Here is a 23,276-nt window from a genome sequence, read left to right on the forward strand (position 1 = left end):
ATACTTAATATCGAAAGTTTGTTCATTTTGTCATATTTTGAGTCGAGGAGCTCGGATATGGATAATTTTTGGATGTGATCTTCACTATATGGATTGGAGTATGTGTTCTATACTCTATTTTGGTTATATTTCATAAATCCATCTTCGTTTTAGGTATTTGATTGATGATTTCAAAGTAAAATTTTGAGGGTTTTGTCTAAAATTTCATAAAGTGAATTTTTGAATTTTGAATATCGATTTGGAGTCGGATTTGAGTGAAACTAGAATGGTTGAACTCGTAATTGAATGGGTATTCGGGTTTTATAAATTTTGTCGGGTTCCAAGGTGCAGACTTGGGGAGTTGACTTTTGTTGACTTTTTGCAAATTATATAAGGATCATAGCTTTGTTAATTGAAATTGTTTTCTCTTGCATTTTTTGATGTATTCAAGTCTTTTTTTGCTAGATTGGGTCGAGCGATGGTGATTTGGTAAAGGAAAAGCTAAATTGAGTATTGAGTTGGTTGAATTGAGGTAAATGTCTTATCTAACTTTGTGGTGGTGGTGGTGGTGGGGGGGGGGGACCATCCTTTAGGAATTGAGTTAATTGTGTTATCTTGTTATGTGAAAGTCGGGTACGCAAGGTGATGAGTGGGTACACAGTCTATATGTAGTATTGACCGGTTTAGATTGTCTAATCTCTTTCCATGCTTTTGATTAAATTGTCAAAACATGTGGTATCTCGTTGTTAGACTACTCTTACATGCTTTATATGATTTTGTTAGCACTTATCTACCTCTTACTCGTTATTAGGCCCATATATGCTTGGTTGAAGTCATTACCTTCCTTATTGTGTTGTTACCACTTAATTGTTGAGTTCTTCTATGACTATGTGCATATCTGCTACATGTCCAAATTGTAGTATTGCCTGCTTAGTTATCACGTGCCTTACATGTCTTATCATTTCGTAAATGTTGTTGTATTCCTTTGTTTTCACGTGGTTCCCTTGTTGTCGTGTACTCATAGCCTTGATTGTAGAAATTCTGGTAAATTTAGTTATTGAATTGTTGTTGTTGATTTAAGTTATTGTACGGGGGATCGGGTTGCACGCCGCAACAGGTGAAATAAGGGAGGTGGTGGAATAAGGAGGATATTTATATTGTGATATTGTTATTGTACGGTGGGATCGGGTTTCATACCGCAACAGGTGAAATAAGGGTGGATTATTATGGTGAAACAAGGGTGAATTATGATATTGATATTATATGATGGGATCGGGTTGCGCGCCGCAACATATTATATTTATTGTTATGATATTGATATTGTACGGTGGGATCGGGTTACACACCGCAACAAGTGAAATAAAGGTGAATTGATATGGTGGGATAAGGGTGACTTATGATATTGATATTATATGGTGGGGATCGGGTTGCGCACCGCAACATATCTTGTATTTTGGTATCCCCTATTTTAATGTATTGGCTTCAGTTTCTTCGTATGGGACTATGATAATCTGTGTTTTTGGTTTTCACTGTGTTCTGAGGATCACGTTATTGTCATTGACTTATTGCCTTGCCATCATTTCCTGAGCTCTTTTCCTAATACTATTATTCTGATGAATGGATTTTCAAACTGAATTTACTACGTTGAGTCATTACCTCCTACCCTGCTTAGCTATTAGTAATATAGTGATTTAAAATAAAAGAATTAATATCATGCTACCTTGTGTGACCTCTAGGTTAAGACTCGCCGTATATTTTGGTATTTACTATTTCTAATAGTTGTTACATTTTACTTCAATTAATTTCTCAACTTAATATCCTTAACCTGTTTGAGGTTTTTATTTCACTTAAAAAGGAATCTTTATTATGTCTTAATTTAATAAACCCTATGTTAAATTCAATAGCTTATTCGATGTTGTATTTTATTTGGAAATGTTATTCTTCTTCACTCAAATGATTTCTAAAATAAATCCATCTTTCTCACTGATTTCCTACTTGGTCTAGAAACGACACTATTACTTTATGATATATAAGTAAAAGTCTCCTGGACACCTTAATTAGTATGTGATACAGATATTATGTACTGAGTAGCGCATGGATTTTGCCATACAAAGTGAGATGGAAATATGTGGGCACAAGGTGCCATGTGTGTTAAAGGTTTGGAAGTTGTAATTATGATATGAGATTACGAGGATTGGAATTGTTGGAATTGTGTATTAGAAATGATTCAATTTGTTGAGTTAACATCATTTTCCCTACTTGAACTCATTTATGCTTCATCCGGACCCCAACTATGTTGTTGTTTAGTTACTTGGTTAATTCTCGTTGTCATTCGTGTTTTCCTCTTATCGTTACTACTCTTTGCAATTTGATATCCTTTTGCTATTGGTTTTAGTCGGATAGTCCTCTCTTGTTAGATTTAAGGCATATCTTGCAGGTTATATATTCGGTAGTGTTTTAACCTGGCCTCATCACTACTCTATCGAGGTTAGGCTTGATACTTACTGGGTACCACCGTGGTGTACTCATACTACACTTTTGCACATCTTTTTGTGCAGAGCCAGGCACTTCGAATCGGGTTGGCTTTGAGACTTATGCTTGGGGTGGATGGAGACTTCAAGGTACACCTACTGGGCGTTCGCAGGCACCGAAGTCACCTTCTATTGTATTTATTTTCATTCTTTCCTTTTGTTCTGGAACAGTTTCATTATGTATAACTACTCCTAAAAAGGCTTATGACTTGCACTACCGATTTTGGAATTGTAAATTGTACAGAGATTCCTATTTCTAAATTGTTTGCTGTTAGCAAATATTATCGATATTTCTGTTAATGTTAGGCTTATCTAGTTTTAGAGACTAGGTGCCATCATGACTTTTTCGGAGGGATTTTGGGTGGTTGACGAGCTGGTATCAGAGCCCTAGGTTCATAGGTGCTATGAGTCATAAGCAGGTTTAGTAGAGTCTTGCGGATCGGTACGGAGACGTCTGTACTTATCTTCGAGGGGCTACAGAAACTATTAGGAAATTCCACTTCTTTCATTCCTTGTTGTGCGACATCGATTCAGCTTGAAGCATATATCTTATGTTCCTTTACATCCACTCATGTATGATATTACGCTTTCAATGTCCACTATGCGCTAGTGGTTCGTGATGCTACATATGGGCTACGAGGTAGCCGGGGATGCTCAGACATTGTCTCAATGTATCGTTCAAACTGAAGATGCCGAGGTATTGAAGTACTATTTAGTTGTTCAAATGGGGTGCAGCGAGGCCCAATATCTGGTTGACAAGTATGAGCTTGGGAAGGTTTAATTGATTGACTAGTCGTCGCAATCATGGTAGGGTCACAAGGTAGATGTTGATTGAGGATAGTTGGTGGTACTGGATATTATGTGGTTCGTATGAGATTTCTACTCAGGGGAAGGTACATATTGTCATTCAAGGCACTAAAGGAAGCGAGTTTGACGGTCACGAGAATGAACATGCGCTTAGTGGATGAACTGGAGTACCTTGTGATTGGTGTTGTACGAGCTATGAATGTTAGTTTTGTGAATCATTAGATGTTTTTTTCTATGGCTTCGCGCCAAGTGGGGGAGTCCACTAACGGTATTCAGGTTGTAGAGTCAGGTGTTACCTCATTTTGGCCTGAGAAATGTATATAGATGGTATTGGAAGGTTCCCGAAATTTGTATATAACTAAGATCTAAGATCTTCTATGGGATGATGTTGGGGCTTACGGTGTTTTTGCGTCATTAATGTATTTTTATTTCAGTATCAAAAGGGAGTCGGAGAAATAACTATAGATTCATATAAGATTTATTCAGCATAGGCATCTCGATCGGGGAATCATGGGGTGCTTCAGGGGAAATATGGTGGTTTATGAGTTGCTGGGCTACGTGGATTGTACTATGATTTTCTGCATTGAGTTTTGGTTGGGGTAGTTGTTTGACACTGAGAATTGCTACCTTAGAGGAAAGTCTAGGAGTAACCAAAGAAATGGGTCAGCTCTGTAGTGTTAGGTCAGCATAGCAATGGAAGTAATTGGTCCTTTTTGAATGGGAATTCCCTACCGGCATTTGTGGTAGTACTCTTAGATTGGACAGTTTGTGTGGCTCGGTTGAGTTGGGAAGATGCGGTCCTAATGGTTTAGTTGTGTGCGGACGGATCTCGGAGAGTTCTCGATGGTTTCGGCAACGGTTTGAGTCGGCTAGCTACTATGGGCATAAGGAATATGTTGTACACTATGGTTTTCTCCTGGATGGATATCAGAAGTTAATAGAAGGTTGGTATTATTGGATATCATATGTGAAGAACATGCATTTTAGGAAAGACCCTTGAGTTTTGGTTTGCCGGTTCATGGCTAGTGGCATGGTGATTACTGGGTTTTAAGGCTTTTGAGGTTCGAGTTTTGTTACACGGCCGGAAAATCTATATGGGTGCTTCAGTAAGATGATGAGGTGTGAGTGATGTATCAGCCATTCTATTAGCGTAGTTGAGTTCGGGTATGGAAATTTCGGTATTCCTGAGGTTTTGGGGCTAGGTGTCCCAATATGCAGGCTATTTCTTGTTTGTGGATTGTGAAGGCATGTTGAGAATGGGATAACTAATAGCATACATTATCGATAAGTTGCTATGGACTTTTGGGAGGATATTTACCTATTTGGGAATGATCAGGATTTGGGTTGGGGGCTATTTGAAAGCTCAACGAGAATATGTATTTTATATCAGGTCAAGTTTGGGTGCTCTTGTGAGATTGTTATCACGGTTATGTTACCAGGCATAATGGATATTATTTGTGCCCCTGGCCTATGTCGTTATGGGTTGTGAGGCTGTATGATTATTCTCCACGCATGTTGTAATTCTGTTCAGGCCTTATAGCGATATAGGTGAAATGGCCCTTGTGATATTGATTGGCTCATTGCACCTTAGTTGTGCTTGCTTTCTTCCATATTTTGTTAATTCTATTCATTTTCCCACAGTTACAGTTATGCACTCTACTATGTTTGATATCAATATTCATGTGATCAGTGAACCCGAGCACTTTGGCTTGATGAGTATCTGGGAGCGGGCTGCACGCCGCATCGGATTTTATGTGGGATACCCTTTCCTTGTGTTTATTTGGTGTTTTGTTTTCCCTATGTAGGATGATTTAATGAAAATATATTTTTGTTGTTAAACATGTTGTACTTGTTAGATAATCCTTATACCTTGCTTCCCTTCTATTTGTACTGCATAACTGAGTTATTGTTGAGTTGGTGTACGAGCTGTATGGCGTGAGAATCCGTGTGGTTCCGTGATGAGTTATTCGTTGGGCTGCTTGTATTGGCTGAGATGAGGTTCTTAGACCTGACATTCGAACTATCGTATTGGGGGTGAGGAATGTTTGGAAGTATGAGGCTATTTCTGCTAAGATTTGGGAAATGACCCTTGACGGATGAAAGAGCTTCTTGACTTGTTGACTTCATAGGAGGTTATGAGTTCCCGCATGTTTCTTTATCATGGGAAGCATTGTGGAGGTCCAGAACAAGGTTCTATTCAATGTGAAGTGTATTACCGACGTCCAAATGTTATTTGGGCAGCTATGGTGGTCAGAAGTTATTGCTACAGGCATTTGAGTTGTGTGAAACATCGTGTGATTGTACCTTGGGTTGTAATTATGGCTCGATTCAGCTTGTTCAGGTTTATACAGTAAGATGATGTGAGATTCGGGTCCTATGATGAATTTTAGATTGTTAGAATTGGGTTCTGTCCTAAGGTTATGGACTAAGGATGAAATGAGATCTATAGTTAAATTGCATTGTCAATCCTACATGGGTTAGGGTGATAGGGAATCACCTCTGAGTGTATGTATGGTGAGCTCATGCAGTGGTTTGATGGCTTTGGAACAACTCTTGGCACGTTCGAGGACGAACGTATATTTAAGTGGGGCAGAATGTAATGACCTGACCGGTCGTTTTGAGAATTTGCACTTCGCTCGATAGTTTGGGGCGCAAGTAGATCCGTATGATGTATTAAGACTTGTGTGCAAAATTGAGTTCATTTCGAGTTGATTTGATATGTTTCGGCGCGAGTTTTTGGAAGTCGAAAGTTCGAAAGTCATTAAGTTTGATTTGAGGTGCGTTTCGTCGTTTCGATGTTGTTATGCATGATTTAAGGCCTCGAGTAGGTCCATATTTTGTTATGGGACTTGTTGGTATGTTCGTACGGGGTCCCGAGGGGCTCGGGTGAGTTTCGGATAGGTTTGGGCTGTGTTGCGCTCGTTTTTATTATGTTTCGACGTTGTTTCTTCAAGCATAAATGGTACACATTAAACAAATGAGCTCCAATTTCTGTTTTGATTGAAGTATTAGATCTGTATCGTAATTGAGGAGCCATAACAAAAAGAATCGTCAAATTTGGACATTGTATGAGAATTTTATCGTCATTTTACTAAGAATTGGGCTGCCAGATTTTTCAGATTAATTACGAAATTACCACTGACTTCGTATTTAAAAATCTGCACTATTTTCAAATATTAAAACCAACTTATCTCTTTCATTATAAGGTGAAATAGAGTAATTCAAAAGCCTAACTTGATTGATATTTCACAAGGAATCAATTGGATGCATTAAAAGTAAGTTTCGGGATTGTTTGGCATGTAAAACGAGGTAAAATAGCTGGGCAAAATACTTAATATCGAAAGTTTGTTCATTTGGTCATATTTTGAGTTGGGGAGCTCAGATTTGGACAATATTTGGAGGTGATTTTCATTATATTGATTGGGATAAGTGTTTTTTATTCGATTTTGGTTATATTTCATAAATCCATCTTCGTTTTAGGCATTTGATTGATGATTTGTTTTTTGTCAAAGTCCACAAGGCCTTATGCCTAGGGTTAATTTTCATAAATATAAAGTAAAGTACAACAATGGAGGGGACATAAATTACCTCCCAAAGGTTGGATGTACACTTGATCATCCAAAACTGAAAACCAAATGGACCTAAAATTCTATATGAAGTTAGACTTACAGAGAAACTCCAGTTGCCTATCCAACATTGATAGACTATTGCTTATACAAAAACATGGTGAAGGAAACCTAGTTTAACTATACAAAAATGCACAAGTGATCCTAACTCTACTAAACAAATGAGTTGGAAGTTCATCTTCCATATACAACAAGATCTACATCTTCTAAAGAGTAGAAACTCTCTATGGAGTATGACAAAACAATGATCATGGTCCAAACATTCATCAACTTTGCTTTAACAGTGAGACCAAAGAAAGCCTAATTGAAGAAGGTTAACAAAAAGGACCCAAGTAGGTGGCCATACATGCTAATTCTGCCTGGAGCTTCTGACAGAAAAGAGTGAGCATTTTCCTGTTGCCATCATCCAAAATATCTTGGAAATTGCAAGATATACATGTGGCTTATGGCTTTTGAAAAATGTAACCACACTATTCCCTGGACCATTTGCTCAATGCCTTTGAAGTGGCTTTGAGCTTTTGATGAAAGATCCACATGGGGTGCCCAGCAATCTGCATCTCCCAAGTCCTCTGGACTAAAGGTAGAAAGGTATCATTGTCTACCCAACAGTTGAAAAATTTGAAATATTTCTGGTTGGCTTCCTAGCTCACATGCATTTCCATTAATATAGGCAAATGATCTGACCCTACAACAACCAAGTGTGTGATTGTGGTTGTAGGGAATGAAGCTAACCAATTATCATTAACAAATCCCTTGTCCAATATTTTCCAAACAATGGAGCATAGATCTCTTCCATTAGACCAAGTGTACCTTGGAACATGAAAACCAAGGTCCACTAATCCATAGTCCTCAACCATGCTCAATAATTCAATACTTTTATTCATTTGATAAGGAATGCCTCCAATCTTTTCTTCCACCGATGCAATCATATTAAAATCACCAATGACATACCAAGGCACATCACAAGAGGATTTGTGCCTTAGGTTGTCCCATAAAGGTCTTCTCATGTTTTGTTTACATTTTGCATAGATGATAGTCATATGAAAACCTGACCAACTTTTACATGCCTTAATTCAATAGTCAGTTGTTGTTTATCTGTGTCTAGAACTGTACCATTGAAGTCCTGGTTCCAGAATATCCAGATTTTATTATTGACATTGGAAGCTGCATATTGCATGCCCAGTTGGATTTTATAGTAGTTGAGGTATTTGGTGTCAAGAAATGGTTCTAGTACATCAATGAAGGAAAGGTTGTGAATTTGTTTCAGAATTCTAAGTCTCTCAGTGGCTCCAGAGGTTCTGATACCTCTTGCATTTCAGATTATTGTACTAATCATTAAAAGATGATGGATTTTTTGGACTGTTGGTTGTTACTGGAAGCTGCAGCTGCTCTACTTCTGGTTAATCTTGGTAGTGGTTGTGTAAACCTTGGTGACATCCCTTGAGAAGCAATAATTTGGTCTTGGTATTCTTCCCCATTGGCTGCTTTGATGAGGAGATCACAGTGTTGATCATCATCACTGTACTCATCGTCCTCTTCACTTCCTTTTCCTAGTTCATCCTCTGAAAGGATAGGTCTATACTCATCATCCTGAGGTAGATGAGCCAAATTGTCTTCAAACACAGTCAATATCTTCTCAGCAGTTGAAGTGTGATTGATACCCTCTACTTTGTCAACTAATAGAGGTAGCAATTTAGTGGAATCAGCTTCCAATTGATGATCATCATTGGTAAGGTCTTTCTGCAAGGCCTCAGAATCCTGCTGAATTCTTAAAGCTATTTCCTTTTTCCTTAGATTGCTTCTTTTCTTTTGGCTGGGGTTACTCTTCTTTTTGGTTTAAAATGATGCAGTTTCCATAACATGTTGTTTACCCATTGCCTTCTTTTTGAGTTGTGCTATAGTCTCCTCCTCATAAGTGACAATAAGTAGAGGAACTTGACCAACAGCATCATCAGTGGTAACAGAGGTTAAGGCCAACCTAGATTCAATCATATGTGCATTAGCACACTCATGCAAAACTTGAGGAATCCTCCCTTGTTTGGATCCCCATCTCTAAGTTCTAAGGTTTCCTCATGACAAACCTCCCTTCCTCCAATGGCTTCATCAACAGAAACACAAAGGGGAATATGGGGATTGGGTTGTTTCTGGGCACTAGAATCAGCAATCCTCTCCAGTTAAGCTGGAGGATTGTTAGAAATCCTTTATGGTTCAGAAACCTTTTGGGAGTTTTCTTTTAGTGGAATCTGTTATCGCTGAACATTAGGTTGTTTAGCAATATACACTGCCTGTTTCTTTTTGGTGTTTTTTCTGTGCATTTCCTTTCGATCTTCTATTTTTTGAGTTTGACATTCCTCTTATGAAAGGTCTGTTCCTAAAATCTGGTGTTCCTCCTTATCTTGTGCTTGATATTTTTGGTGCCTGACCTGCTGTTGGTGTTGAGGAATATGTTTTTACTGAGTATAATATGTTTGTTGTTTTGGTAGTTGTTGTGGTTTTTGTGTCTCTATTGTGGTCTTTTCCTGTTGTATGTTTTGCTCTTTAGTTGTTGCATTGGCTTTCCTCTTCTGTATCTCTTCCTGTTTGGCTTTTTATGGACATGCATGAGTTGCATGATCAAGGTGTCTACAATATAGGCAGCAATCAGGGATGCTATCATATTGTATCTCCAACCATTGTCCATTACTATTTTCATCTTGATTATCATCATAGCCTAACCACACATGTTGAGGTCTGTCTTTGGTAAGATCAAGTTGCACTTTTACCTTAGCAACACTGCCTCTTGTTTTTTGAAAAGATGCCAAGTCTAGGAACAGGGCCTTACCCACATGAGAGAGTAGTGGAGTGAGGATCTCCATATAGTAAAGGTTCCAAGGCAGCTCACGAATAACAATCCATACTGGCACAATTGTGGAATCTTTATTGGGAGTGAAAAGAGGTGTCCAAGCTTCAATTTGTATCATTTGTCCTTGAATGTACATGAATTGCTTGTTCCACACAGTTGCATGATCATATTAATTGTCTTAGATCGATGTAGATAGTCTTTGAATTGCAATGAGCAATTTTGACTCCTCCCTTGAGCTATGTTTGGTTTACAAAACTTCTTATGATGACATCCATCCTAGGCATAGTATTAGAAAGTTTCCCTACCACAGTATACTTGCACCTAGTAGCCATAGTGCCCATGTATTCTTCTCTTTTGAAAACCACTGCAGGTCTGCCTTGTTTGGTGGTGAGCTTTGGAGGAGTGAAATTTATTGGTGTTCTCTCTGCTTCAAATCTGGCCCTGATCTTTGTAGCATAGGAGTGAGTAACTGTTGGAAGAGATGGCTCAGTGGTGTTTGGGGTTTTTTTGCTTGGTCTTTGGATCCTGAAGGCTGAAGAATTTCTTTGTTTGCATTGGGGATTAATGAAACAGTAGCTGGTATTTGTGGAGTTATGTTTGGTGGGCTTGTTTTCCTGGTAGGTCGATCATAATTGACAGAGACCTTAGGTTGGTTATTTGCTGACTTAGGAGGATTAAATTTGGGTATGGTTGGGAAGTTTGAGGTGGTGCTGCAACATTGGTCACCTGTACCCCTGTAGTTGTTGTGTCTTCTTTTTCATTTGGATTTTTAGGAAGCAAATTGTTTGAGGTGTGTTGTGAGTTGATGGTTTCGTATTCAAAGTGAAATTTGGGGGGTTTTGTCTAAAATTCATAAAGTGAATTTTTGAGTTTTGACTATCGATTTGGAGTCGAATTTGAGTGAAACTAGTATGCTTGGACTCGTAATTGAATGCGTGTTTGGATTTTTAAATTTTATTGGGTTCCGAGGTGCGGGCCTGGGGAGTTGATTTTTGTTAAAATTTTGCAAATTGTATAAGGATCATAGCTTTGTTAATTGAAATTATTTTCTCCTGCATTATTTGATGTATTTAAGTTTTCTTTTGCTAGATTGGGCTGAGCGATGGTGAATTGGTAAAGGAAAAGCTAAATTGAGTATTAAGTTGGCCGAATTGAGGTAAGTGTCTTGTCTAACTTTGTAGGAGGGAGGGGGAAATCACCCCTTAGGAATTGATTTAATTGTGTTAATGAGAAAGCCATATACGCAAGGTGATGAGTGGGTACACAGTCTATATGTGGTATTGACCGGTTTAGATTGTCTAGTCTCTTTCCATGATTTCGATTAAATTGTCATAACATGTGGTATCTCATTGTTAGACTACTCTTACATGCTCCATATGATGTTGTTAGCACTTATTTACCTCTTACTCGTTATTTAGCCCTTATATGCCTTGGTTGAAGTCATTGTCTTCCTTATTGTCTTGTTACCTCTTAATTGTTTAGTTCTTCTATGACTATGTGCATATCTGCTACATGTCCAAATTATTGTGAATGCATGCTTAGTTATTATGTGCCTTACATGAATTGTCATTTTGTAAAGATTGTTTTATTCCTTTTATTTCACGTGGTTCCCTTATTGTCGTGTACTCATACCCTTGATTGTAGAAATTCTGGTAAATTTAGTTATTGAATTGTTGTTGTTGATTATTGTTATTATACGGAGGATCGGGTTGCATACCGCTACAGGTGAAATAAGGGAGGTGGTGTAATAAGGGAGGATATTCATATTGTGATATTATTATTGTACGATCGGATCGGGTTGCACGCCGCAACAGGTGAAATAAGGGTGGATTGTTATGGTGAAATAAGGGTGAATTATGATATTGATATTATATGGTGGGACCAGGTTGCGCGCCGCAACATATTATGTTTATTGTTATGATATTGATATTGTACGGTGGGATTGGGCTGCTCGCCGCAATAGGTGAAATAAGGGTGAATTATGATATTGATATTATATGGTGGGATCGGGTTACGAGCCGCAACATATCTTATATTTTGGTATCCCCTGTTTTACTATATTGGCTTCAGTTCCTTCGCACGAGACTCTAATAATCTGTATTTCTGGTTTTCACTGTATTCTGAGGATTGCGTTATTGTCATTGACTTATTGCCTTGTCGTCATTTCCTGAGATCTTTTCCTAATACTATTATTCTGGTGAATTAATTTCAGTGAATTTAATACGCTGAATCATTACCTCATGCTCTTCTTCATTGTTAGTAATATAGTGATTTAAAATAAAAGAATTAATATCATGCTACCATGTGTGACTTCTAGGTTAAGACTCGCTATATATTTGGTATTTACTATTTCTAATAGTTGTTACATTTTACTTCAATTAATTTCTCAACTTAATATCCTTAACCTGTTTGAGGTTTTTATTTCACTTAAAAAGGAATATTTATTATGTCTTAATTTAATAAACCCTATGCTAAATTCAATAGCTTATGCGATGTTGTATTTTATTTGGAAATGTTATTCTTCTTCACTCAAATAATTTCTAAAATAAATTCATCTTTATCACTGATTTCCTACTTGGTCTAGAAATGGTACTTTTACTTTATGATATATAAGTAAAAATCTCTTGGACACCTTAATTAGTATGTGATATGGATATTATGTACTGAGTAGCACGTGGATTTTTCCATGCAAAGTGAGATGGAAATATGTGGGCTCAAGGTGCCATGTGTGTTAAAGGTTTGGAAGTTGTAATTATGATATGAGATTACGAGGATTGGAATTGTTGGAATTGTGTATTAGAAACGATTCAATTGGTTGAGTTAACATCATTTTCCCTACTTGAACTCATTTATGCTTCATCCGGACCCCAACTATGTTGTTGTTTAGTTACTTGGTTAATTCTCGTTGTCGTTCATGTTTTCCTCTTATCGTTACTACTCTTTGTAATTTGATATCTTTCTGCTATTGGTATTACTATGATATTCCTCTCTTGTTAGATTTAAGTAATATCCTGCATGTTATCTATTCGGTAGTGTCTTGGCCTGACCTCACCACTACTCTACTGAGGTTAGGCTTGATAATTACTGGGCACCACCATGGTATACTCATACTACACTTCTGCACATGTTTTTATGCAGAGCCAGGTACTTTAGATCGGGTTGGTTTTGAGACTTATGCTTGGTGTGATTGGAGACTTCAAGGTACACCTACTGGACGTTCGCAGGTACCGAAGTCACCTTCTATTGTATTTATTTCTATTGTTTCCTTTTGTTTCGGAACAATGATGTATTCATTATGTATAGCTACTCCTAGAAAGGCTTATGACTTGTACTACCGGTTTTGAGATTGTAAATTGTACAGAAATTTCTATTTCAAAATTGTTTGATGTTAGGAAATATTGTCGTTATTTCTGTTAATGTTAGGCTTACCTAGTTTTAGAGACTAGGTGTCATCACGACTCATTCATAGGGATTTTGGTCGTGACATTGAAGGTCCATCAGAAACCCTTGGATCTGGTCAGATCTGAACGGATGTTACCGGTATGTCATTTGGTGGCCTTTCTTGTGATGACCCAAAAGGTCATCACTTGCTTTTAATTGAATTCTGTGTCTACGATGCCTTGAAACATTATTTAGGGTCACCTCGATTTGCGTGTGCAGTCTGGGCGCGTAGCCAAAAAGCTTAAATATGATAATCTGTGAAAAATGATAAGTTTTGACTGTAAAATGAATAAATTTGACTTCGGTCAATATTTTGGGTAAACAGACCCGGATCCGTGATTTAATGGTTCCGGAGGGCCGTAGGAAAATATGGGACTTGGGCGTATGCCCGAAATCGAATTCCGAGGTCCCGAGCCCGAGAAATGAATTTTTAAAGGAAATTGTTTTCTGAAATTTTTTAAGGAAATTTGAAATAAAGTTTGATTAGAAAGAGATGGTATCAAGCCCGTATTTTGGTTCCGGTGCCCGGTGCAGGTCTTATATATATATGGTTTAAATCATTTCTGTAAAGTTTGGTTGAAAACGGACGTCTTTTGACGTGATTCGAACCTAAATTGCTAAATTTGATACTTAATGAAGTTTGAGAAAAAATTCTTGATTTTGAGGTTTGATTCATTGTTACTGAGGTTATTTTGGTGATTTGATCGCACGGATAAGTTCGTATGATGTTGTTGAGTTAGTACATGTGTTTGGTTAGGATCCCCGAGGGCTCGAGTGTGTTTCGGATGTGTTTCGGCAAGTTTTGAACTTAGGAAAAAATTGCAGATTCAGAGAAGTTACAGGTCTCTGAAGTCAAGTCTCGCGGTCCGCGGTGGAAACTTCGCGGCCGCGGTGGGGAACCCCGCGACCGCGGTGGGGTTTGTGCGGTTCGCGGTGAGCAAGGACAAGCCTCCGCGGCCGCGCTCGATTTCTTGCGGTCTGCCGTAGAGCTCCGCGGCCGCAGTCCGTTTTATGCGGTCCGCGGTGGAGCTCCGTAGCCGCAGTCCTTTTTATGCGGTCCGCGGAGAGGGTATGAGAGAAGTATATTTTAACGAACCTTTCAGTTATTTTTTCACTTTTCAAAACCCTAAAACATAAGAGGTGATTTTTCAAACAACCTTTCTTCTCCAAATCAATTGTAAGCCGTTTTTAACTAGTTTTATTCAATCATTAACATCTTTTAATATGATTTCAACTTAAAATCAAATATTTTCATGGGGGAAATTGAGTGTTTTGGGTAAAACCTAGTTTTTTTCAAAAATTGGGGATTTGGACCTCGATTTGAGGCCCGATTTCAAAACAAATCATATATTTGGCTTCGTGGGGGAATGGGTCATCGTGTTTTGGTTCGAACCTCGGGTTTTGACCATGTGGGCCCGGGGCGATTTTGACTTTTTGGGAAAAATCTTTATAAAACCTATTTTCATGCATCGGAATTGATTCATTTAGCATTTATTGATATCGTTAAGTAAATTGTGGCTAGATACAAGCGTGTTGGTGGTGGAAACAAGAGGTAGAGCGGTAGTTGAGGCTTGAATTGTGTTTGTTGCATCGAGGTTAGTGTTTGGTCTAACATTAGCTTGAGGGATTAGGAGTTGTGTCCTATTTGCTATCTGCTTCTTGTCGAGTACGACGTATAGGCATGGTGATGAGTATCTATACGTTGGTTTCAAGCATGACCGTGGGTCTTATATGGTGATTTTCATGAATTCGTTGTATTATTCATACCTTGGTGCAGATTTCTAATTGTTGTATAAAGTTTGTGGAAAGAATTGTGATCTATGCGCATTGAGGAGCGTTGGCTCAAATTGTATAGAGAAATTTTGAAAGTATAAGTGATAATCGAACCTCTAGAGCATTGGCTCGAGTTGTGAAGTGAATTGTGAAGTAAAAATTGAGAAAAGAGTAGAGATCATTATGTTGTCACCCTTGCCGGGCTATTAATGGTTTAATTTTTTAATTGTTGTTCCCTTGCCGTGATTTAATTGTTTAACCGTTGTTCCCTTGTCGGGATTTCTATTATTATTTTGTTTATTCCCTTGCCCCTCTATTTGTGATTGTTGTTTGGGTGAGGAAAAGTGTTAAAGCACAAAGGGTGATGCTGTGCATTGTTTGTTACTGTGAGGAAAGAGTGTAAAACACGAAGGGTGATGCCGTGCCGCACGACGTACTGTTCTGTGCCTATTCTATTGATTATATGGTGAGGAAAGAGAGTAAAAGCACGAAGGGTGATGTCATGCACATTTTGATTATATAATTGTATTGGTAAGGACGAGAGTAAAAGCACGAAGGGTGATGCCGTGCACATTTTATTATATAACTGCTTTGGTGAGGATGAGAGTAAAAGCACGAAGGGTGATGTCGTGCAATTGTTGATTTCTGCTTCCTTGTTGACATTCTAGTTATGTTGTTTCTTTCCTTACTTGATGTCTTTCTATTCGGAACTATTATCTTCCCCACAACATGTTTCCCCCTCTCATACTTGACTGTATATGATTGTTTCTTTCTGTACTTCTTTTCTGCTGTATTTAGCTAAATTGTACAGGTTTATGTGGTAGTCTGGTCCTAGCCTCGCCACTACTTTGCCGAGGTTAGGCTAGGCACTTACCAGCACATAGGGTCGGTTATGCTGATGTTACACTCTGCACTGTGTGTAGATCCAGGAGCAACTTTTGGACAGTAGTTGAAGGGCTTCCTTCAGTCCACTCGGAGACCCAAGGTAGACCTGCAGACGTCCGCAGGCCCTGGCATCTCCCTCTACCTCTATTTCCTGTTTCATTTCCTTTTGTTCAAAAATAGTGTATTGTATTTCTTCAGACCTTGTATGTAGTAACTCTTAGATAGTCTGTGACACCAGGTTTTGGGGTATTTGAGGTTTTAAAAAGTTGTAATAGACGTAGCCTTAACATATATAATTGTTGACTTTCGCTTATTTATTTAAAATTCCGCTTTTATCATATTATCGATTTGTGTTGGTTAAAAGAGGCAAAAATGAAAGTGTAGCAAGTAGTTAAGGTTTGGCTTGCCTAGCTCCCATTAGTAGGCACCATCACGACTCCCCAGGGTGGGAAATTCGGGTCGTGGCATTTCTTTTGCTTAGCTCCCATTAGTAGGCAAAAATGAAGTGTAGCAAGTAGCTAAGTTTCCGGCGACTCTATTGTTTTTGACGTCCCTCGTTAGCCTACTGCTGTGGTTTTTCTGTTGTGAAATTGGTATGCTTTGTCGATTGCTTGTGATTGACCATGATTTGGTGTCGTTTACACTTTCACTATTTCCCCGTCTCTGGCCCATGATTTTCTCGACTGCTCTTGTTTTTCAGATGCTACGTCTTTGGTGGTTGAAATTGTTGTTACTAAATTTTCAATTGTGCTGTTGCTATAGTAGTTTGGACATGCATTCTAATCTTGTGCTTAAATAAATTGTGAGTATAGTTTTTCCTAAGTCTCTATCTGATTGAATGATTGTGAAAAAGTACAACGTTTTGAGGCCACCTGTGTTCGCCGCTGGAGAATTTTATGACCCTTTATGAAGTTGTTTGGATTCACTGGTACTATCACTCATCTCTATTTCAAGTTGAAAATTTAATAGTGAATTTACTTACTGCTGTATGTTATGTGAAAACTAATAAAGAACCAAATTCTCTATACAGTTTGGTGGACTCTTAGAGACATTTTAATAATCTACACCTAATTCAAACCATTTTAAATGGTGAAAATAGTAGTCTTTTTAATAATAAGTGCTTCCAACAATTATGGATTTCTCATATGCAAGAAAACAAGTGCTATTCTTTCTGTGTCCAACATAGTGCAAGTAATTATGGAACTCAATTCTCTCAGTATACCTTAACATTTTTGTGTATATATATATATTTGCATTAAGGCATGCTATCACCCTGTTCAAGTACAGACATTAGTGCCAGATGATAAACTTCACATTGTTGCTTATTTACATGCAATGATGCAGTACACTTTAAGCCCACATGTAATGTACGTAATAATAAATGCCAGAGCTAGTTTTAGAGGTTTTCTCCATGTATGTTTACCATCAACCCATCATATGTTTCTCAAAGTCACCGCGTGCCCTCGAACAACACACACACCTATAGAAACAGCAAAACCTACACCCATGTATACACAAGAGATGGTAGAATAATAGTATCGGCTTATATGTGATTATCAAATCTGAACTTGTATATTGATTGAGGTTGGGGCTGTAATAAACATTTAACGTTTTAGTTTTTTGTCTAAATTGATGTTTACTTTACATTATTTTATTTTTGAATGGTGTCCGTCTATACACAGAGGCGGACCTACACGGTAGGAAGAGAGGCCACCAACACCTGAAAACTTTGGCAAAAATTCTATATATATATTCTCAAGAAATAGTCAAATATTAATAGAGGCCCTTGTATCAATCTTTGTACGTAACGATAAATTTATACGTACAGAATGTAAAGGTACTTCGTGACCGTCGAATCCTGTATCCGTCTCTATCTATACATGTATACATATTGTTTTTAAAAGAGATGTGCTTCATTTTATGTGGGGCTAATATTATTTGAGCAAAGTGGTTTTTGACCATAAAATTTTTTCAAATATTCTGAGTTATAAACTATTATAACTAGTAATTTTTCTATGTAACTTCTAAATATGCAGATTTTATTTCATAAAACTTGAAGATTTTAAACTTCAATTGATATTAAAATGTTAAGCAATTTTGTCCCTGTGTATTCCATATCCGAATACATAAAATGAAATGGAGGGCATATGTACATATATATAAATATTTTCGATGAAGCCATAGACAACATATTTACTTAGGTGTCTCTGCCACGGAGGGGATCGGAGAGGCATATATATATATATATACATATACATACATATATACACATATATATATACATATACATATATACACATATATATATACATATACATATATACACATACATATATATATATACATATATATATATATATATATACACACACACACATACATATATAACGATTTCTTAATATAAATACAGGATTTGAACTAAAGTTACTAGGTTCGGTCGAACGTATACATAATCTTCTAGCTCAACAATATGTTGGGGTTAGTTTGAATACATCTTGACTATTTCAAATATACCTACAATCCCCCACTAGCATATGTATCAAATAAATCCATCCATTGAGACTAAGGCTGGGCATATATCGGGTATAACTGATAGCCCGAACCGAAAAAAGCTTACTAGGGTATCGATATCGGATTATTGGGTTAATGGTTCGGTAACGATTTAATATTTTTTCACTATTGGGTTATTGGTTCGGGCCTCGGTTTGCCCAATTTTTTAACGGGTAAACCGATAACCCAATAAGAATTAGTACTATTTCAGTTGTGTTTGGACAACTGTTAAATTACTAATACTCTTGTTGCTTTTGCTACAATTAGACTCTGAAGAAAGACATTGATCTTTTGATTATGGTTTGGCAGTAAACCAAAAATTATTATTTATGTTCTGATAACTTCTATTTCCAGCGAATTGGAGATGAAATGCTTGTGGAGATGCAATATCAATTTTTGAGATTGCACAGGTCTTGAGTTTATCAAAATGAAGCATGCTTCAAATATTAGTTGTGGCCAGAACGCAGAAATGGGTAGTATACTATATGTGAATTCTTCTCTTTTTTGCTTTACTCCAGTGAATTGTCTTTTTTTTTTGCTTAACTCTAGATTGAGTTATCTTATCGGGTAAACCGCTAACCGAACCGATAATGGTTAATAATTGATTAACCGATAACCGATAAGCGATATCTTATCGGTTCGATTATCGGTTTATCATATTTGTAAACCGAAACCGATACGCAAAATCAATAATATTCACAACCGAACTGAACCGACCGATGCCCACCCCTGTTTGAAACTTAAACAGATGGAGGACACACCCCTTAACTTCTTATATCTCCCATTCCAAATAAAGGCAAATAGAATCGCCCAAACCGTCTTTCTCAAATGTTGAAAATCACCAGAATTCACATAGTATTATCAAACTTTTTAATGATTTAACCCTAACCAGACACCACCATTTCGAAGTATAACATTTTAGTGCAAGTATTCCACATACCACAGAAGATGCAGCTTAAGGACATGTTTTTTCACAGGGAATCACGAAAGTTTGTTAACCATTTTTCAGGTACATTTTACTTTTCAATGACAAAGTGTTAGAAAATCAATTCAAAGTTATAGTGGGAAACCAAAATTATTTAAGATTTAGTATTTGCTAGTATATTTAATTTATGTCTAAATAAGATTTCTAATCATAATTATATAAGAATAGGTTTTTTTTGTTTCTAGTTAAAATAAGTTTTATATTTTTATAAATAAGGGTATTGCTAACTTATTTTATGTATGGAGATTTGTGATAACTATAGAAAACTTATTTTAAAGATGGTAAATGTTTCGATGAGAAAATATATTTGCTCTATTAGACCGTAGTAGCTGTATAAGCTAATGTTGGCCCAAGAACAGGTGAAGTTTTGAAGAATGACAAAATGAACCCAGTCATGGACCATGTCCATCTTGTGAAGCATAATCATGATCAACCTATACATGTGAGCTGCACGTGAAGGAGATAAGTCCTACTGATCAAGCAGCAATATCTCCTGATCTGATCAAAAAGGTTGCATATTGGATAAGGGGAGAAAGTCTCCTTATATGAAGAGAACACAATCTAGGATGGAGATAGTGTTAGAGTTTGAGATCATCATGAACTCTTCTACGATAGGAGAGCAGCAATTGAGTTCCAATCAAACTCTGATTACTAACCTATTAAATGTCAGTGCTGTTCTCTTTTACAGGTAATGCACATACGCAGAAGTTAACTAAATTGAGAGCAAAAGAGCAAGACGATTTTGCAAGCAATTTATGTGTGATTTGAGTGTGCACTCCTGAAGCTACTTGAACGAGATAGAAGAACCAGTTCCATTGTGTCTATCTTTTATTCTAGTTCAATTATAGTAGGTGGTTTAAAGTTGTACCTTTCAACTTTCATAGAAGCAATTATATTAGGTAACTAGAGTGTTCAGGTTATAGCTAACCTGAAGTTGTCGCAACAGTTGAGGCTGTGTGGCACAACGGGATTAGAGTTAATCCTTATGTTTACAAAGAGTTTTTGTAAATGCTGTTTTGGCTCAGTGATTTTAGTGGAAGTTTGCAAAAATCCTACTGAGTAGTAGGTTGTATTTTTTTCACCTTTTGAGCCAGGTGTTTTCCGCGTAAAATTTTTTGTGTTCTTTATTTTTTGTATTTATTATTCCGCAAACAGTAGTAGTTGGAACACCTAGAAGAACCAGGTTCCTCTATTCAGTTAAGCAAAAATTGGGTACTACATAAATCACCTCCCCCCTTGTGTAGTATTGACGCTTAAAACATCAATTGGTATCAATGCGGGTTATCCTTGAAGAGGATAACACCTTAGGAAAAGATCAAAATGAGTGCACCACCTGGGAACTGGGAAGGGCAATCCACTGCAAGGCCTCCACTCTTTAATGGTTAGTACTATTCTTGGTGGAAGAATAGGATGAGAGATCACATTATAGGAGAAGACTATGAACTCTGGGACATAGTCACATATGGTCCTCTAGCAACTACAAAGAAGAATACTGAAGGAGTGGATGTGCCAAAGACAAGAGCTGACTGCACTGCTAAAGATTTGAAGAAATGGGAGAAGAATGCTAATGCCAAGAAATGGCTTGTGTGTGGACTGGGTCCAGACGAGTACATCAGGATTCAAAGTTGTGCTACTGCAAAGGAAATATGGGACACTTTACAAGTGGCCCATGAAGGAACTCCTCAAGTAAAGAGATCAAGAGGAACACTGCTATATTCTCAATATGAGAATTTCAGTATGAAGGAAGGAGAATCTATCCAGGAGATATACACAAGGTTCACAACACTAACAAATGAACTTAAATCTCTTGGGAGAATTATTCTTGAAGAAGACAAGGTTAAGAAAATCTTGACAAGGGTTTTACCAGTGACTTGGGAAAGCAAAATCACTGCTATTCAGGAATCAAAAAATATTGCTACCCTCAAGCTGGATGAACTGATTGGAAACCTCACTGCCTATAAACTGAGAAGGCAAACCATAAAAATGGATGCACCCAAGAAGGAAAGGGCGGAACGAAGGAACAGGTTCAACCAAAAAGGATCAACAAAGGCTATGGTTGCTGCTTGGAGAGAAACATCAGATAAGGACTCAGAAGATGAAGCTGGAGATGAACAATCACTTATGGCCATCGGAGAATCAGATGATGAACAAGAGGTAAGTATCCTTCATCTCAAAGACAAGATTAAATTCCTGTCTAAAGAAAGGTTGTCTGAGCTATTGTTAGACTTCATTGATGAGTCTGAAATAATTAACAGTGAGAAGGAAGATATGTCTAGGGAATGTGTGATCCTAAAAGCCAAGTGCAAAAATCTAGAGTCTAGGGCTAATGAGAGTGATAGTAAAAATGTTGAGTTGAAGAACCAGGTTCTTGAACTTGACACCAGTGTCCTAGAACTTAGGTCTGAGAACTTAAAACTGAAACTAGGAATAGGTAAGAAGAAAGCTGACCACACATATCTCACCTTAGAAGAAAACTTAGGAAAAATAAAGGATGAGTTGTACATGAAGGATGAGCAGATAAAAGTCTTAAAAGAAGATCTAGAGAAGGTAAAACATGAACTAGACAAAACTTTTAAATGGAACAAGGCTTCTGATGCACTTTCCTGGCTACAAGAACACCACAGTAGCAACAAAAGAGGACTTGACTATGGGACTCAAGCACCTAAGTGGGATCCTAAAAGCAAGTACCTCACTCTCCCTGAGAACAATATTTGCACACACTGTGGCAAGACTAGCCATTACAAAAATGAATGTAATGCAAAAGAAAAGGCCAGTCAAAAGAACAAAGCTTTTGTTCAAGAGAAAAATAGGCTACCTCGGTGGGCTAAAAGGAATTTGATTTATCCCTTTTCCTATAGAAAAGGACCCAAACTAGTTTGGGTTCCTAAGACTAACCCTTGATTTCTTTTTTGCAGGTCCAAGTGAAGGGAAGTAGCCAAATATGGTACATGGATAGTGGCTGCTCAAAACATATGACTGGAAGTAAGAACCAGTTCCTTTCATTTGAGAACTTAAAGGGAGGTAATGTCTCCTTTGGAAATGGGAAGAAAGGTGAGATTATTGGGGTTGGCAAGGTAGGTAAGACAGACTTTCACTCCATTGAGAATGTCTACTTGATAGATGGCTTGAAATACAGCCTGATCAGTGTGTCACAACTGTGTGACAGAGGTAACCTTGTAGCATTCACCTCTACTAAATGCTTTGTGATTAACCTTACCACTGACAAGATTGTTTTGCAGGGGAAAAGATTTAACAATATTTACATTGTAGATTTGTCTACTATTTCAGAAAATGAACTCACCTGCCTAAGTATGTTGGATAATAATCCCCTCGTATGGCACAAAAGACTTGGTCATGCTAGTCTGAATCAGCTAAACAAATTAGTCTTTAAGGACTTAGTGATAGGGTTACCTAACATCAAGTTCAAGGAAGACAAAGTTTGTGAGGCCTGTGCAAGGGGGAAGCAGGTAAGATCATCCTTCAAAAGCAAGAAAATGGTAAGCACAACCAAGACGTTAGAACTGGTCCATATGGATCTGTGTGGTCCAATGAGAACCATGAGCAGAGGTGGAAAGAAATATGTAATGGTACTTGTTGATGATTATTTAGATTTACCTGAGTACTATTTTTAACATTTAAAGATGAAGCATTTGACATGTTTACTGCTTTTATTAGAAAAACTCAGAAACAACTAGGTAATCAACTTGCATCTATTAGATCTGATCATGGAACTGAATTTGAAAGTGCTAAGTTTGCTGAATTCTGTGATGAGCATAGTATAGATCATAACTTCTCTGCCCCTAGGACTCCTCAACAAAATGGAGTAGTTGAAAGAAAGATCAGGACTCTTCAAGTCA

This window comes from Nicotiana tabacum, chromosome 20 (genome assembly GCF_000715075.1).
Source record: "Nicotiana tabacum cultivar K326 chromosome 20, ASM71507v2, whole genome shotgun sequence".
Taxonomy (NCBI): Eukaryota; Viridiplantae; Streptophyta; class Magnoliopsida; order Solanales; family Solanaceae; genus Nicotiana; species Nicotiana tabacum.